Here is a 17,082-nt window from a genome sequence, read left to right as displayed (position 1 = left end):
GCAGGATCTTGGGAGTAGCAGCATTAAAGCACTGCTGAAAAGAAACTTGGGAGGGACTGGGAAGGAACAGGCAGAGAAACAGATGAATCACAAGAGCTTAACTCTGGAACCAGGGCAGGGAAGCACATTGAGGAAGGCTGCCGTATGAAATGGGCGGAACGGTCAGTAAGTGCGGACAGAAAAGTTTCCATCGGATTTGTTTGACATCTGAGAGGTCATCTGTGACAGCAAAGGCGATGTCAGAAGTGGTTCGCACACACCATTTTTTTTTTTTTAATGCTTTTCCCTTGACTCTCTTTGAGAGATCAGAGGATGGCTTGAAAAACACCAGCAAATCACCATTTCCTGGAGGAAACAACAGCAGTCACCGTTTCCTGTTGCGTCTGCCAGTTCTATGGGATGTGAGCAATTATGATGGTAGTGTATGTCTTGGACAGCTCACTGTGATGTATAATTAATGGAGGAATTTCATAACTCCAGTCATAGTGTGTACGTGTTTGATCAGTGTCTGCTGTGGAAATGAGCCATCCAGGCATTGCCGCTGCCAAAGTGAGGCAGACCCAGAAGGCAAAAGGTGGGGGTAAGCAGTCATCAATATTCTTTTTCTGGAGTCTGGGCATTAGCTGTGGTTGGGACCAGAGTGGACTCCTAGGCCTGCTTATTCCGTGTTAAGGACCACAGACAGATAATGTTCCTTCCTCCCAGACCCTTTAATAATTGTGTTTTACTCATTTTGTTTCCCAGTTTATTTCACCTTGAGAATTTTTTAAATTATAAAAGCAGTATATGGTCATTATCAAGAGGTGAGTGGAGGCAAGTAAAGGAAAAGTCAACAACCTGCCCTTCCCACTTGCAGACTCTCCCTACCCTGAGGGTGGTGGCCAGTGTGGGTATCACACAGATAGTGCTTATTAATAATAAATAATATTAATAATTAAAGCATTAAATATGATAAATATAAATTAATGCTAAATATTAATATTTTAAATGCACATTAATATTAAATATAAATGGATTAAATACCATTTAATTAAATAAAATTAAATAACATTTAAATGCACATTAATATTAAATAACATTAAATTGCTATTAAAAATCCCAATGCTTTTATGATACCTCTCCTCCTGAATTATGAGATTAGGTCATAGCAGGCAAACACTGTGCCTCTTTTACTCACCTTCCTCTTCTTACCTTCAACCACATAAACTGACAAATAATCAGGGTCCATTAAATATTAGTTGTTTAAATAATTGGATAAATGAACAAATGAATGGTGTGATCTCTCAGGCTTTGCCATTGGGACTGTTGCTTCCTCCCCTTCCATTGTATCTTCAAAGAGAAACTGGATACAAGAGGAGAGCACCCCTTTTTGTCGCTTTTTTATTTGTGTGAGCGCTTATCATATGGAGGGCACTGTGTGACAAGGTATGGGGTCTGCAGCCCCTTTGTCCAGCCTAGAGGTGCAGATTTCCTTAATTATGGGAATGAAGTTAATTCAGAAACTGGTAGATGACAGGCAGAGAACAAATCAGAGATGACCGGCCTCGCACTTACACGGAATTATAAGATGTAATATTTATATTGCATTTTAAGCTTTTAAAGGAAGCACATCGGGGCATCTACATTAAGCTTAAAATAGCCTAGAAGCTTTTCCTTGCGTTCTCTGCATGCTAGGCTCTGGGATATTATCACAAGTATAGCAGAGGAAAGAATCCTGTCCAAGCTACAGTCTCCTCCCAGAGACCTTCAAACCATGTGGTCAAAATCATATTTGTAGGTTTAAAAGGGAAGATGGAGTAAAAGATGACAAAGTTCAGTAAATCAGAATGCCCTGGTGAACATCAGACCACAGACAAAGGGGCTTTCAAGTAGGATGAGAGCAAGAGTTTTTCCTACTTAGAAAGTTAGACGTTGGATTTTGATCTTTCTAACTGCTTGGGGCAGTGTTTCTCAAGGTGGGCTCTGGGACCATGCATATTAGAATCCTTGTTAAATTGCTCATTTCTGCCTTACCCAAGGACTACTCAAAATGAGAAGACCAGATCCCTGGAGAATGCATTTTTATCTCCAGGAAAACTCATATCTGTTAGAACTGGAGCTAGGAGCAGAATCTCATGGAACCTAAACAGCTCCTGAAGGGGTCGAGATTCCTAAACAGCACTTAGGCCAAAGGATGTCTTTATAGTTTGGCCTTTCTCATCGTGAGCTGAATCCATGGAGTAATAGCTTAAGTACAGAAATGATTTTTGCCCAGTTCAGAATTCAAGCATCTTATATAATAAAGAGCTGATATGCTAATTAGACCAGATAGTGGAACGACCTTCCAGAATGACCAGTGGGTGGGGCCGTGGGGCAGCCTGGGCCGCGAAGGCCTACTCTTGCACGGATTTTGTGCATTGGGCCTCTAGTCTATTATAATAACCCAGATCGTCCTTCAGCAAAAGCAGACATTTCACCTTCTCTCTCTGTTTTTGCCCTAAACTGGGTTAGGGCTGCGTACTGTGAGGATAGTTTTAGGACATGGAAATAGAACCAAACTTGCCATAGTATATTATTCTCAGAATGAGATTCAGCTGAAACACAGGGTGTATTTTATACTGCTTCCCAGTGTTGAAGTTTTTACAGTTGAATAAAGACAGTGTTTGTCATGTAAGATTTTCTCGAAACACTGAGTTAGGAGAAATACTCATTATAATTCTCAGAGAGAACTCCAAAACATTCATCCAGTGGCAACACTAGAAGAATATATGTGCATGCTTCATATGATGAATGCTTTCAGGGGATAATACCATTTAAATGTATAAGTTCTCTTGTGTTTTTTTAAAGAAGTTAAATGCACTATAAATGTCATACCTTTTCATCTGTCAGGGGACAACTTATAATTTTTAAGCACTTAAGCTCTTTTTCTACAGTATTTTTTTTGAATAATATAAACATGTTTCTGAGATCTTTTTAGAATACCTTTTGCACTTTGCTTTCTAGTTTAACCTATTTTTTAAGGATTACTTTTGAAAAAGTGTACTTGTGTTATAGGTAGAGGGATTCTTAAGACATTGATTTTTTTTTTTTTAATGGGGAGGAGGCAGTTAAGTTAAATTCAAACAGTCCCAGTTTCCATCTTTTTCCTGCCCCTTCCCACCACTCCTTTCATCATCTTTAAAGAACAAAACAGCTTTCCCTGTTGCGTTGTGCACTCTGCCTGCCATGGGAGGCCTTCTCACAAAGCCCTCAGCACACGGGCCTTTCAGTGTTGGCTCTGCTTCAGTCTGAGAGCAGAAACAGCTTCCTTGTGGAGACAAAATGTGGATGGGAGTCAGGGCCATCAAAGTGGCCGGAGCTGCCTCACCATTGGTCGCACATCATTCATCTGGGGCAGTTTGTTGTTATTTCTTACATACTTCCAAATCGTGCCGCAAGCCGATTTCTTGGACTCTCAGGTGATGGTGGACCCAGTTGATCTGATGTGATGTCAGGTCTGAGGGACAATTAAGTTAAGCATGTCAGTGTTTCGCAGAGGCAGTCTTAAGACCCTCTTTATTGGAATCTCCCAGGATTGCTGGGTTCAAATGCAAATGCCTTCTCTGGACCTTAAGCCTGGTGAATCAGTTGCTAGGAGTGGGGCCAGCCCTCCCAGCAAGTAAGTACACTAGGTGATTCCTCTGTACTCTGACATTTGAGAATCCCAGCCTCTGGGATACTCAGTGGTTTTATTAGGCCTGGGTTAGGGATGTGCTTTGGCAAAAGCTGATGAGACCTGTTGAGAACCAGTGTTCTGGCCAGTTTATCTGGGCCAGATGGCTACTCCCTGCACTTGTGGAGAACTGTATTCACTTCCGGCCCTGCACCCTCTCATCTGTTCTGTGCTTTGCCCAGAGAGTGTTTTTAGGAATCTGAATGACTCATTCTGTCCTGTGGTTGAGTCTGTTAGTCCATAAACACTGTGCATGGTGTGGGAGTGTGAGGCGAACACCCACGCTTAGTAGGATGTTTATCCCAGCTGACAAGAATCACAGATTCTATTTGGAAAGACAAGCTATACTTTAAAAGGTAGCATTGAACAGCATAGAATCAGGCCCATAGAATTTGTGCGAAGGAATTGGCCTGACCATAGGGTCTGGTTTGCAGTTTAGAGGAGGAAAAGATTCTTGTGGTCCATCGAAGGTGGAGGAGGGTTGGGGGAGAGTTGAAGACTTAATTTCAGATCCAAGTATTCACCCATTGGAAGACTTCATTTTCCTAGAAGATTTTGATACATAAATAGCAGTAGTTGTAATTCTGTCCATATTATATGGGCATAATTAAAATGAGCTGTAATTTTGACTGAATGAAGTTGCTGATGAATACAAATTCACTATATTGTGTTTTAGTTTTCGGTATTTAGTTGCTGTTAACCTAAGTTTTAGGTAGACAGTATCCAGAATCATATATATTTTGTTTGGGGAGAAAGGTAAGTAAGAAGAATACCAAACTGTCCACATTTTTCTTCCCTCTTTCATATTATTCAACATGAAACATAACAGTCAATATTCTGTAGTTTTTTATTTTATTTTTTGGAATCAGGGTCTTGTACCTCCAGACATGTTTGTGTATATTTAGCCAACTCTGCTGGGGAGGAAAAACTGAGGCGTCAAGGTTATTTTGGTAATTGTGGCTGGATTAGGTGAAAACCTTCTGAACTGGGAAAGCTCTTTGCAAGCACAAGTGCCAAGACTAAAATAAAACCGACAAAGGGCCCCTCTGTGCCGTCTCCCATCCTGCACCCAGCAGAGAGACCCAGGTCAGCCTTCCTGCGCTGCATTGTGTGTGCACCCACCTTCCCTTCACAAACACAGGAAAGGCTGCTGGGCAGGAATTATGCCTTTGTCTACAGGGCTGGCTGCCCCGGGTGAGTCTGTGGTGGTTGGAATAATATGATAAATGGGATGATGCTTTTGAGAAAAATCTCCATAGTAGCTATTTTTCTCCCTCTGCACGCCCAGAGGAACAGCTGTGGCAGCAAATGCAGACTTGGAACATGCATTCATATTTAGCCTTGTTTGACAATCCCAGATATTTTTAAGCAGGATTGAGTCAGGCAGCCAGCAGCGTAGCAGTCAAACTGTCTTAATCAGTCAGCCTGTTTGGCACACAAGGACCTTGTTTTACCCGAGTAGTAAGTCACTCTAAATGAAGCAGTCTGATGTACTGAGTATGCCCAAAGTCAAACATTCAGTATTTTACTACAGCCTGTCAGCATCTCTTCTGCATGCTTGTTCTGTTCCCTGCTAGTTGTTTACTTCTTGTGGCCTTTGAATTCTGTCTTTGGCCAGGTCTCTATTCATGGTTTTTATACATAATGGGATCCTACATTCCATGCCAATGTGACCCTCCCAGCCTCCCTGCAGCACTGCCTAATAGACGCAGTGTTCATTTAAAAATTTTTTTTGCTGGGAATGTTTCATATTGTAACTCGCTTCCTCCTTACAATCAGGAGATTTTGCATTTGCCTCTGCGGTGGATTGGTGGATCTCATCCCAGGAGCCCGCTCTCACACCGTGTGCTGCCCTCCTTGTTCCTTTCTGAGCAGAAATGGGAATGAGTTCCCAGCTTTCCTCCATCCCACTTCCCATACCGCTCTGCTGACTCTGCAGATATTCCAAACAAATCACAGCCAAACACAATGACCTTATTCTCCTCCAGCCAGAAGCCCCCTTTCTCTCCCCCTAATTGCTAGCCCCAGGTTCTCAGGCTTTTAGATTTAATGGAGCAGCATAATTTTTAAAAAATGGAATTGTGACACAGGATTGCTAACTTTATTTTGATAAGAAAGACTATCACTGTCATCTAGTAAAAGACAAAGGATATATTCTGATTAAACAACAGTTCTTTTAAATAAATAAATTGGGCTTCATGTTGAGAAAGTAGTACCACCTTCCTTCCATTCTCCTCGTCTTGCCAACCATGAACACTGACTCTTAGACTAGAATTTGGCAGCTACTGTTTTCTCTCCCTCCCCTTTATCCACTGGCTCTGAACCTTGTGGTGGTTGGGCTTCCGCTCACAAGGCTCTGTTCATGTCTCACGAAGATGACAGCAGATAGTGGAGTCCACATCTTCCTCCCCTGTTGGTTGCCACATTGACCAGCCCTCTCGGTGACATTCTTCGCTCCCTTGTCTTCTTGTCTCTGCTCCTTCAGTTCTCTTTCCCTCTGCCTGGTGGGTGCCCCTACCCCATAACAGAGGATTCACTTGCTTAACTGTCCCCTCAGACTGCATCTCCACCCTATTTCTGTGTGCAGTGACTGCCACACGGTATCTCAGGACCTCATACCTGTGTCTCTACCTCCTCTGTCTCCCCATGCACGTCCTCTGGCATTTCTTATTCTTCCAGCACAGTTGGAGCTGAGCGAATCTGACTCCAGATCCTCAACAGTTCCCTCCCAATCTTCTTGGCCGTAAGGCAGAGGGGCTGGGATTTCAAAGCTCTGCTCCTGCACATGTCAGCAGAGTCACCGTGGAGAATGTAGGTAATGATTCTGAGCCTGTTTCTGCATCTGTTAATGGGACAACTACTGTTTATTCCGTATTTGTGTTAAGGGTTAGAGAGGCCTGAAAAATGCCGGTCGCAATACCTGATACATAACAGGCCCTCAAAAATGCCAGGTCTTCTACTTGGAGCCGCATAGTCAAGGGTTATGCAGTGCTTGGAGGGGAGTGGTTCCTCTTCTCAGAGCCATTCCTGTCACTTTCCCTGAACTTGACTCTTTTCTTTGCTATTCTCTCAGTGCCTAAGGCAAGGAAACAGTGACAACTGTCAGGTGACCAATTTCCAAAGAGGTTTCTCCAAGAGCAACAGGCAGTCAGATAACAATTTCAAATCTTCCTCTAAAGTAGAAGTATTGTGCTAAAAAGTACAAAGTATCTGTATGATTGAAAGAAGGAGTGTGCGTGTGCATGTGCGTGTGTGTGTGTGTGCGTGTGTGTGTGTGCACACATGGACATACACTCTTGATACCGTGGCAGCCACTAGAACGTAAGTGCCAGCTCAGCATTGGGCAGGGTGAGGCACTTTCTTTCCAGGAGTTGCTGTAGCATTTGGAGAATTCAGTGTGTGAGCAAGAATATTCATGTACTAGGTTAATGCATCTCTAATAGGAGGGGACAGTGTTGTGGAAAGAAGATTCTGTTCTTTATAATCTTGTATTTTGCTCTTTGCACCATCCACAGCATTTTCATATTGTTAAATATGGGAGGTTCTCGATATAAATGTTTATAGTTTCCATGAGAAGGAAAACCCAAATGGGCTTACTTGTAGGTCACATCTTAAACATTTTCTTTTAATGGACCAGAAATACACATGGAATTAAACTCTAATTGGGAAATTGTTCATCTTGAACAAGTCTTAGAGTGGCATTTTGAATGTCAATGCAGAGATTAAGGATGGTTAGTGACTGATATCCATGTGCACAATTGTGAATGGCTGCATTCCTTCCTGTCAGAGTCATCTCTGGCCTGGATCTCTGCAGGGAAGTTCATGGGGTGGTTTTCTTTGTGTTGGCACCGTTTGTTTAAACTATATATTTTGTGTGTGTGTCTTTGATTTGGTTTAGCATCAGTGATGTGGTAGTGACCTCATATTCTTGACGGTTAAGGCAGTTACACATTTCTTTGTCTAAAATTGGGTACTAGTAACAAGAGACTTACTTTAAGACCCAGTTCTTTCTTCATTGACAAAGTTCTTGATGATATTTTCCCTTCTGGTCTGAGTGTATGTTGGAGATGAGAGGAGGGCCCCGAACTCCACATCCTCCTATATAATAAAAGGGTAATATGCAAATAGACCAAATGGTGAAATGACCAGTTGCTATGACACACACTGACCACCAGGGGGCAGATGCTCAATGCAGTAGCTGCCCCCTGGTGGCCAGTGCACTCCCACAGGAGGAACACCACTCAGCCAGAAGCCGGGCTCATGGCTGGTGAGCGCAGCAGCGGTGGTGGGAGCCTCTCCTGCCTCTGTGGCAATGCTAAGGATGTCCGACTACCGGCTTAGATCTGCTCCCCAGGGCCTAAGCTGTCAGTTGGACATCCTCCGAAGGCTCCCGGACTGCGAGAGGGTGCAGGCCTGGCTGAGGGACGCCCTCCCCCTTCCCGCCCCCAAGTGCAGGAATTTCATGCACCAGGCCTCTAGTGTTGATATAAAAAGTGACCCACAAACAAAACCAATCGATACCAATTAAGGAGGTTTGCCTTTCTCTCCTCCCTCTTTTAGTCCTCTTCATCTGTGCCCTTTACCAAGTTACCATGCACGTTATCTTGTTCTACGTATCTCAGTAGCCCTGGTTAGTGGCAGAGAAAGCGCGCTCTCAGGACCTCATACCTGTGTCTCTACCTCTGTCTCCCCATGCACGTCCTCTGGCATTTCTTATTCTTCCAGCACAGTTGGAGCTGAGCGAATCTGACTCCAGATCCTCAACAGTTCCCTCCCAATCTTCTTGGCCGTAAGGCAGAGGGGCCGAGATTTCAAAGCTCTGCTCCTCCACATGTCAGCAGTGTGACCGTGGAGAATGTAGGTAATGATTCTGAGCCTGTTTCTGCATCTGTTAATGGGACAACTACTGTTTGGGTTAGTTGAGAACCCAAACACCCCTTTTATGAGGAAATGAAGGCCCAGAGTAGTTGAAATTGATCCCAGTTAGGTGAGGATGCTGGCTCTGGAATCTCTTTTCTGATTCCAGGCTCAGAACTGTGTGTAAGTATTGCTGAACTTCTGCTAAGGGCCCGCACTGTGCTAAATACTGGGTACATAGGGGGACAGTATAGATCTGATCCCTGAGCTAGTGGAGAATACATCCGGTGGAGAAGCATGGTATTGAGTAAATTTTATATTCTTTGAGCAAAGTGCTTCAAAGAAGAAGTATTGGGCACTATGGAAGGCCTAATTGATTTGAGGGGATTCAGGGAAGATTTAATTGAAACTTTAGGACACCGTATTGCCTTTTTGTTGGTAGTGCTAATTACATTTTTTCTCTTCTCTTGTAGGAGCTACATTAAGCAAGAAATGTTTTCCTATTATGTACTTAAATAGTATATCTAATTTCAATACTGAAGCAAAATCAAAAGTTGATAAAGATTAGCCACATCACAGAATAAAACTTTAAAGTTTCTTTTATTACTCTGATATCTGTATTGTGTTATCTTGAAAACAAATTATTAATTTGGCTTTGCTTAATGCAGTGGTTCTCAACCTTCTGGCCCTTTAAATACAGTTCCTCATGTTGTGAACCAACCATAAAATTATTTTCGTTGCTACTTCATAACTGTAATGTTGCTACTGTTATGAATCGTAATGTGAATATCTGATATGCAGGATGGTCTTAGGCGACCCCTGTGAAAGGGTCGTTCGATCGCCAAAGGGGTCGCAACCCACAGGTTGAGAACCACTGGCTTAATGAGAAGACTTAAGTAAAGGACAAGCTTAAATCTGCTGTCAGAGGTCAGCTGGATGGTGAACTTCCCCCTTGGCTCCCTTCCACCGAGCTGAGGATCGAGGCACATTATCCTTGGCATTCACAGTGCACTTGTAGCGGTTGGCACTTGGGTTGACTTTTGTGGTTTCTCTTGACCTCGTTCATTCTTTTTAAGAGACAACATAACTTTACAGTGAAGAGTGCAGGCTCTGGGGTGAGAAGGCCTAGGTTCAGACCCTGGCCCTCCCACCTAGTAGCTGTGTAAACTCTGCTAGGCCCTGGCAGTTGGGTGCCTCAGTTCCTCATTCAGAGAATAGAAATGGTAACGCTAACTTTCTTAGAGTTATGAAGATTTACGTGCGTTAATTTGTGCAAAGTGCTTAGAATCATGCCTGAGACCTTGGTACATGTTCAACAAGTATCAGCTGTTGGATGTTTTTTGAGCAGAAGGTTTTAGGTAAAGGCTCCTCTGAGTGCAGTGATTTTGGAACCAGGGGCAAGAAACAGTCTACACTTGGACTGCATCCAGAGCCCTGACCTTGTTAGCACCTGAGCTAATGAAGCTAGCACGGGCACCTCGCTGTGGGGTTACTGGTGCTGATGCATTAAGTGTAGATGATCATTTACATAGATCTTGCCTTGTTTTTAATAATAAAGTTTCAACTTTCCAAACTGTCCGTATTATATGTCCTGAGGGTTAAAATGTTATTGTTTGCAACTTTACACAAAGATAGATCAATAAATGGAGGAACTAATTTGTTTTCTTTAAGCATTTCTAGTTATTTTTAACTGTCGATTTCCAATGCTATCAAAAGGAATTAGATAATCTTACAGAATAGTTACAAAAATATGTAAGACTTAGTCATATATTTTACAGAGTGGTTGCCCTGATATAAGCTTATCTAACCACTATGCTGTATACCTGAAACTAATACAGAATAATATTGATTGTAAACTGCAGTTGAAAAATAAAAGAAAATGTCAGGCTTGTGTTTTTAGCATTTCATGGTACTCTCCATGTGTTGCCAGAGGAAATAGGATTCTTCCACGGTATCACAGGAAATGCATTTCAGGGATACACACATAGGAGGGTTTGAGGTATAGTGGCAAGATTTATTGGAGGGAAAACGGAGGACTGCCCTCGGATGCACCATGCCTGATATCTCAGCCACAACCAGGTGGCTCAGCTCCATCTCCTGTGGAAGAAGAACAGCCTCTGGGACCGCAGGCCCGCATTGTCCCCACCAAGCCCAGGAGGTGGCCCAGACCCGGAGCTGCCATGCCATTAGCCCAGCATCCCAGGCTCCTGTAGCCCAGCACAGTCTCTGCTCCTGCCCAGCCCATGTGGCTGCAAGAGCCCCGTGCCTGTGTTAGCTTTGATTGCCTTTCCGTTGGCTTGGGTGAGAGCGGGCTTTCTTTCATACTATCCCATCCCTTTCCTGCATCTTCCAGGGCTGCATGCCCTTCCAGCCAGTCTTTCCCAGATTTTCGCAGGCTTTGTCTTGCCCCCTTTAAGGTCGCCATTAGGCTCCTACTGGGTATGCCTCATAGTTTTGCCTCGTCATCTGGCTTCTACTGCCCAAGCACTTAGTAGAAGGACCACTGTCTGCTCTCCATCTTGGCTTCTGCGCCTGAGCCCCCCTCACTGTCCCTCCTCGGTAATCCAGGCTAACGGGCTGGTTGCAAAGCCTGTCTTTCCTGCCTGCTTGGGGATTAATGTCCCTTTGGCAGAGGATGCGGCTGTCCCCTGGGGTGTATGTGAAGCTGTAGCTTCCCGACTTAATCAGGTTCAGCCAGTTTTGCTCCCTTCTATGTTAATTCCTAACCAGCTGCCTCCTGTAACAGGTGGAGAGAACCTAGCATTATAACCTGATATTAACAAGTAGGCCTTGAACCCAGGAGAAGAGGTACTATTTATATAGAACAAGAATAAATGCCAGTGAGTGATTAATTTACCCAGAAAGAAATTATTGCGCTATGCACGGAGCTGTGATCATAAACAGGAGGTCTGTGCGTACTCCTCGGAAAGAGGGGCCCTGGAGGTTTCTAAACCCCCACAGACGTGGAAGAGCTGAGGTCACTCGGTCCAATCTGTTTTCACCTTCACAACAGGGGCCCTAAAATGGCAATAGCTTTTCAGGAAAAGGTCTGGTCCACCTTGAGGGTCTGGGACTTGTGTGAGGAGAGAGCCCTGATTCCTCATAGTAAAAGTATCCTAGGCTAAGCCTGTGTGTTACTTGCTTGCGGGTAGGAAAGGCGAAGGTGGAATCTTAGCCTGATGTGTTAAAAATGGTGCGGAGAAAAGAATACAAGTGCCAGGAAGGGCAGGGAATGTTCTTTTAAATCACTTTTTCAATGACAGTATCTGTGGTGAAAGTTACATTATGTCGGAGAAGCCCGTGGGCTAATGGAGCCAGGACTGTTGTCTGTCTGGTGGTGTTGAAATAGGTTTTTGAACTGAAGGTTTAGGACTGATTATCTATTTCCTGTATACCAGCTGGGCTATATTGGTAAACTACAGATTTGGTACATTTATTTTTAAAGTATAACTACATCTCACTAATTTAAAGCAATTTTGATTCATAAATAATGACAGCTTAGAGTAGGTCTGAATTAAAGGATATATTAAGGAAGTTATAGGGAAAACTTTAATTTTACAGTCATTCTCTGACATTTTATATATTTCAGATCTCATGTTTTTATTCTTGCACATACATGAGTCAAAGCCAGTTTAAGTTAATGAAAAATATGATTAAATTTTTTTTTAACCTTATGTAGAAGCTTTAAGGCAGGATAGCAAGAAGCCAGGAAAATTTCTTGGCAAGTGGAATGGGGAAACTGAGGCAGATAGCTGAAGAAACTGGCCACGTAATTTACAGCCAGATGCAAGAGGTCACCAGGGTGGAAAGCCCCAAGTGCCTAGCATTGGGCAAAACTGGTGCTGGACCTCACTCTCAGGGTGGCCTTTTCCTCCCCTGACATATCGCTGGTCATACGGTTTGGACCCCCTGACCTTTCATATCTCTGGTCCTGCAGTTTGGATCCCCTGACCTTTATTGCCTAGAGATAACATCGAGGCCTCAGTTGTATTTCAGTTCCAGGCCCAGAAAAGCCAGGCCCGTGACCCCAGGACCAGCTGCAATGACTAATGACCCCTTGCCTTGTGCTGACCAATCGATAGAGACCCTGAAAAGGCACACCTGGAAAAGCTGATGAACATTCTATTGGGATCCTCATCTAAGACCATTCCTAAATTCCCAGTCTTTAAAAACCCTCAAAACAAACGTCCAAGCCCACGCTCTCCGTCCCCGGAGCATGCCTGCATTTTTCCCTTCTCCCTCTTCTTCCCCAATGGGCATGCATCTTCTAAATTGTAAGAGATCCCAGGAGACTTACACCAGGGGAGCAATGGGCAGCAGCAGTTTGTCCTAGGGCCTAGGGCTAACCCCCTAGGCTAACCCCCGAACCTGTCCCTGAGGCCCCCTTTTCTCTGACTCTCCAGTGAGCTGACAGCAGCCCTGCCTTCGCTCCCTTCTTTTCTTGTCTTTCTTTTTATTTTTTATACTCACCCAAGGACATTTTTCCATTGATTTTTTAGGGAGTGGAAGAAAGAGGGAAAGACAGAAATATTGATGTGAGAGAAGCACATCGATTGGTTGCCTCCTACACAAGCCCCCACCAGGGCCTGGGCTGGGGAGAAGCCTGCAACCAAGGTACATACCCTTGTTTGGAATCGAACTTGGGACCCTTTGGTCCGCAGGCCGATGCTCTATCCATTGAGCCAAATCAGCTAGGGCTGCTCCTTTCTTTTCCATAATGTTTTGAGAGCCAAAACAGGTCTGTCTAGTTCAGTGATGGCGAACCTATGACACGCGTGTCAGAGGTGACATTCGAACTCATTTTTTTGGTTGATTTTTCTTTGTTAAATGGCATTTAAATATATAAAATAAATATCAAAAATATAAGTCTTTGTTTTACTATGGTTGCAAATATCAAAAAATTTCTATATGTGACACGGCACCAGAGTTAAGTTAGGGTTTTTCAAAATGCTGACACGCCGAGCTCAGAAGGTTCGCCATCACTGGACTAGTCTCTCTCCTGTTGCTTCTGGGCCTTCCTTGTTTCACTGTCTCCACCTTTGGTAAATGTACTCTCAAAATTACCTGGATTCGTATTGTTGAATCTTTCCTGTGCGAAGAACCCATACACTACCTGCAGCAGACCTGCTCTGGGCCTCGTCCCTTACCAGTAACAGCTTCAACTAAATTATACATATATAAAAGTTATATACATACATGTATACACTTATAAAAATTATGTATATATCTATATATATTATAGATCTATTTGTATAATTTTTTCATATATTTAGTTTTAATGCTCAGTTTGTCATAAACAAAACATTTAGAAATCAGTTAAAGGGGATTTCAGCTGCCAATAACCTACAAGCTTTACAATTTCTCTTATAAGAGATCTTGAACTAAGCAATTTTCTTACCAGTAAAATAGAGATAATACCCTATAAGGATATTTCATGACTCAAATGAGAGAGAGGGGGGGGGACTGTCCTTGCAGAGTCTTAGAAATGTTATTTTCTCATTTATTCAGTATCTATAGACTGCTTATGCTTAATACTGTGTCAGCTTTGGGGAAATAGAGATAAGGACAATATGGTCTTTCTTCCCAATGAGCTTAGAGTTCAGTAAGGGAGATTGGTAGTCACAAAACAATTATTTAATTAAAACTATAATAGATCTCATAAGGTGAAGCCCGAGGAACTTGAACACAGGGGAATCCAATGTAATCTTGGGGCTCAAGGAAGGTGTCCTGGAGGATCTGACATTTTAGCTGAGTATTTAAGGTTGAATTAATATTCCCCTTCCTTAGTTGTCTATTCTGTTATCTTTAGTAACCTAAGGTAAACCAGTAATCAGGACTCTTCAAACCATACTATTACCTTCCTTGTCTAAAGCTCTTATTTTTTACAAGCAAATTCATTCTTTTTGGCCAAGTTGGGAACATGCATATGATGGAAAGAAATGGTCTTTGTTCAGACAACCTATATACTATTTGCTGATCTGCTCCTTCTTCTATGTATTTTAACAGGTTAGCCTGAGGAGGGAATACCTTCCTTTCCTGTGAACCTAACCTCTGTATTGAGTGTTCTCTGGCCATTTTTTTTTGTTTGTTATCCTCAGCTCTCCAAATGCCAGACCAACCCTTGCCAGAGTTTCCCATAGCCAGTATTCACATGTCCCCTTGGTAGGCCTGTCTTCCCAAGTTTCAGTGATATTTCTGATGCTCTGAGAGGATATTAAAGATTTCTACCTGATGATGTACTTGTCTTCATTCTTTGTTTCCTTGATCTTTCTTTGTGGATAGAGCAGCAAGCTGATGTAACATTTATATTTTAGTGTCCCCCTTGGTCTTCTTCCTTGGCACTGGTGAGGGACTGGTGCAGCATCTACACCTCTTTTCTCAGTCTTTCATTTTTTGTTATTTATTTATTTATTTTAAAAAATTCTTTATTGTTTAAAGTATTACATAAGTCTCCTTTTTCCCCCATTGACCTCTCCCGGCCACCCCCAACCCCCAGCACATGCATTCACCCCCCTATTGACTGTGTCCATTGGTTATGCTCATGTGCATGTATATAAGTCCTTTGGTTGATCTCTTACCCCCTTACCACTTCCCCTTCCCTCATAGGTTTGACAGTCTGTTCGATGCTTCTATGACTCTGGCTCTAATTTTGTTCATCAGTTTATGTTGTTCATTATATTCCACAAATGAGTGAGATCATGTGATATTTATCTTTCTCTGACTGGCTTATTTTACTTAGCATAATTCTCTCCAATTCCATCCATGCTGTTGCAAATGGTAAGAATTCCTTCTTTTTTTACAGTACAGTATTATTCCATTATGTAGATGTACCACAGTTTTCTAATCTTTTCTCAGTCTTTTAAAGAACTCATTAGGGCCTGGAATAGTGGCAGATGAGGGACTGCCATGGAGTGTACAGGCCAACCAGCACCTTCTAGATCAGGCAAGCATGGCATGTTGTGGCCTCACTGGCCCAGATAGATCAGAGTGCTCATCCTGGAAGGGGTCATGTATGTTCATTCATTCTTAAGCATGACAGTGCCATGACCTCAGTGAAGTTGGCCTGTAACGATGGTCAAGTCACTTCATCTTTTTGAGCCTTAGTGTCCATTTTGTACAATTACTTATAAATTAAAATAATATATGTTGAGATTAAATAAGGGAATGTGTGTAAAAGGTTTACCATTGTGTTTGTACCTTAGGGCCCACAAATGTTTGTGTCTTAAAGATCCATTCCAGACTCAGCTGTGGATAAGCTATATATATTGCATTTGCATTTATGAAACTAGTATCATACTGTTTGTTCTTCACTGCCTTATATGACCATGCAAGGCAGAGAACAGTGTGAGGAGAATGCTACTGCATATTTAAACATTTTTGGCTTTTAAATTTGAACTTAAAGCTTTTATGCAGCTTCTGATTAATTTGCGGTTGTTGGATCAGGGTGTCCATTTTCCCCCTTTATTTCTCCCTTCTTCCTGCCACCACCAATTTAGAAATATTACATATGTTTTGGCTCAGGTTGCATTTATCGAGCTGGTGGAAGAAACAGCATGGGACCAGGAGAAACTTTTCTGTTTCAGCTCTTCTTAATGTTAATGTGTCCAAACTAAATGTATTCTTGACATCAAATGCTATGAACTAACCTTTTAAAGCCCTAAAAGCTACAGCCTTAGGTTTTGTACCATAAGAAAGTGGAATTAAAAAAGAAAACAATTTTGATTATATCAAAATCACAATATTTAGTTACCAGTAAAAATGGGGGGAATATTCCGTCTCATTAGTAATAAAAGGGATATAAAACAAAATAACAAAATTTTACCAGACTGTTTTACCTATAACATTGGCAGTTTTTAAAATATAAGAGATAGAAAGGAGGGGGAGAGATGTTGAATTGGGCACTTTTGGTATTGATAGAAATATAAATATGTATATTTTGCCTCCCTCTAAAGCAGTGGTTCTCAACCTGTGGGTCGTGAACAATGAAAATACATCCTGCATATCAGATATTTACATTACGATTCATAACAGTAGCAAAATTACAGTTATGAAGTAGCAACGAAAATAATTTTATGGTTGGGGTCACCACAACATGAGAAACTGTATTAAAGGGTCGCAGCATTAGGAAGGCTGAGAACCACTGCTAAAGGAATTTAACAATATTTATCAAATGCTGTAGCAATGTTAATGCCTTTGACACAGTAATTACACTTCTGGGAACTTGGCGTAAGAAATAATAAGAAATGGATATTATATCATTATAACATCAAGAACTTACAAACGACCTAAATGTCCAAAAATGGAGGATTGATTAAATGAAGTATGAAATTTTATTGTTAAGAAAGGCAAACTATTTGGAAAAATAATAACAGGGGAAAAGTTTGTAAAATAAGGTAAAGGGAAAATAACAAATCAGCACAAACCTAGTATTTTGAAATATAATTTATTTATACACACATATTGTGTGTGTGTGTGTGTGTGAATGACAACTAAAGCAATACATCAGAATAAAATATATCCGAGTGATGGGAATG

General features: G+C 42.1%; 1 protein-coding gene across 1 annotated transcript in view; it reads left to right on the top strand.

The window, feature by feature from the left end:
• Window positions 1–17,082, top strand: part of LRRC1 (leucine rich repeat containing 1) — a 130,569-nt gene that overhangs the window by 68,235 nt on the left and 45,252 nt on the right. The gene's annotated exons all lie outside the window — the stretch shown is intronic.

Source organism: Myotis myotis, unplaced genomic scaffold (assembly GCF_014108235.1).
Source record: "Myotis myotis isolate mMyoMyo1 unplaced genomic scaffold, mMyoMyo1.p scaffold_m19_p_7, whole genome shotgun sequence".
In the NCBI taxonomy this organism is placed as follows: Eukaryota; Metazoa; Chordata; class Mammalia; order Chiroptera; family Vespertilionidae; genus Myotis; species Myotis myotis.
The sequence above is the reverse complement of the archived record's forward strand: the minus strand, read 5'-3'. Positions and strand labels throughout refer to the sequence as shown.